Here is a 1,880-nt window from a genome sequence, read left to right on the forward strand (position 1 = left end):
TAGTTCTTGTCCACCCACGCATACCAGAAAAGTCTACTCCTCCCTCCAATCACCGAATTTTCCCTGTCTGTCCAGTCGTCTCCCGCCACCGCGTCGTGTACCACCTCCTTAACCAGCAGCCCCTCCGTCCTCTCGTCACTAGCTGGCACGGGCCTAGCGCACAAAGTCCTCGCTCGCCTGCCTGCCTGCCTCTCACGACCTTGCGGATGGATCTTCCTCCGCGGCGGCCGGAGCCGGCGGCCATCGACATCACCTGGCTGTCGTGCCGGGGCGTCAGGTCATCGCTCCCGTTCCACACGCCGTGCCTCTACGCATCCTTCTGCGTCACGTCGTACGCCGGCAAAAGCGCCCGCGGCCGACGTCTCCACCGCGTCAAGACCCCCACCGACCGCACCGGCGGCGAGAACCCGGAGTGGGACGACCGCCTGCGACTCCACCTCACCGACGACGCCGCCTCCTCGCCAGCGTCAGACTCAGGGCAAGAATCACCGGGGAATAACAAGGACGGGCGCGCGGACGACGACGACGACGGCGTCCTTGTCGTGCGCTTCGACCTCAAGGCGGAGGTGGCCGTCCTCGGGGACGTGCTCGCCGCGTCCGCCGTCGTGCCGCTCGCCGGCCTCGTCGCCGACGGCAGGACGCACCGCGTGTCGTACCAGCTCGCCGCGTCGTCCGACGGCAGGCAGCCCAACGGCGTAATCTCCTTCTCCTACGCCTTCCACGACCGAAGCAACGACGGCGACCAGGAGGAGGACCGCAGGAGCGACGGCGAGCCCGTCACGCCGCCTTCCCCGGTCTCCCTCGCGCCAGCGTCGCCCGGGATGTACCGGCGATAGACTGGCCGTCCATAGAGCAGCTCACGGTTTACCCGCCCTTGATGGAGAAGATCGCGATTTACCCGCCGTTGGCGGCCGAGACAGTCACGGCCACACGCTCGAGCCACTGCTACTACGCTTCTGCGCCGCCGCCAGACTCCGGTACGGCCGGCTGCGATCTACCCACCACCATTGACGAGGGAGATTTCGGCCCGTGGCATTTACCCGGCCGTCGGGGAGCCGGACAATGGTTTGTACCCCACGGTGAACCTTGCTCCGGTGAGCTGTTACCCGCCGATGGCGACGCCGTGCTACGGTGGTGGTTTCGGGTATCCAGCTGTGCCGGATTGGGATACCCGGTGTTTGTACAGTTGAAACTTGTTAGTATTTGTTCATGACTCCCTCCAGCGTGGAGGTAGACGATGCCGGTGGTTTGTACTTTGTGTGAACTCTTTTTTTTTTTACTACTCCCTCTGTCTGCTAAAGATTTATTTAAATTTAGATGTATACCGTGACTAGATATATTTAAATTTAGATAAACTTTTAATATCTATTTATGGACAGAGAGGTAGTACAAGATTGTACTTGGCTCAATGATACTATGGCCCCGGGAGATGATGTGTTCGCAACCTCCGGTTTCCTGGCCACACGATGGAAGGAATCATCCGGTCCGGGTTACCTCTCCTGCACACCACGTGGGTGGCCCCCACCACGTTCACCTTATCCTCTTCTCTAAGCTTCTATGTTAGGGCATCTCCAATGGGGCGACGCAAACGGACGTTTTTCGTCCATTTGCGTCTGCGCGGACAAAAAATACGCTCCAGCGGCAAAACGTCCGCAGTGTCCGTCCTGACGCAAACGTGGACCAAATATGCGCCAGGAATGCGTCTGTGTGGACGCGTCCGCGCGTCCGTTTGGTCTGCATGCAACCCTCTCTCTCCTCCTTTATTCACGCATGCGGTCATTTCTAGCCACACAAATAGAATCTTTCCCTCTCTTCTCTCTAATTAGACATGCGGTCAAATAAATGCATCCCTACCGCTTGAGAAGGGGCAGACGCATGCG

The 1,880-nt window shown here is 59.6% G+C and overlaps 1 pseudogene; it reads left to right on the forward strand.

Moving 5' to 3' along the window:
• Positions 1-206: 206 nt before the first annotated feature.
• LOC124687160 lies at positions 207-1,192 on the forward strand (annotated as a pseudogene).
• The last annotated feature ends 688 nt before the right edge of the window (positions 1,193-1,880 follow it).

Source organism: Lolium rigidum, chromosome 2 (genome assembly GCF_022539505.1).
Source record: "Lolium rigidum isolate FL_2022 chromosome 2, APGP_CSIRO_Lrig_0.1, whole genome shotgun sequence".
Taxonomy (NCBI): domain Eukaryota; kingdom Viridiplantae; phylum Streptophyta; class Magnoliopsida; order Poales; family Poaceae; genus Lolium; species Lolium rigidum.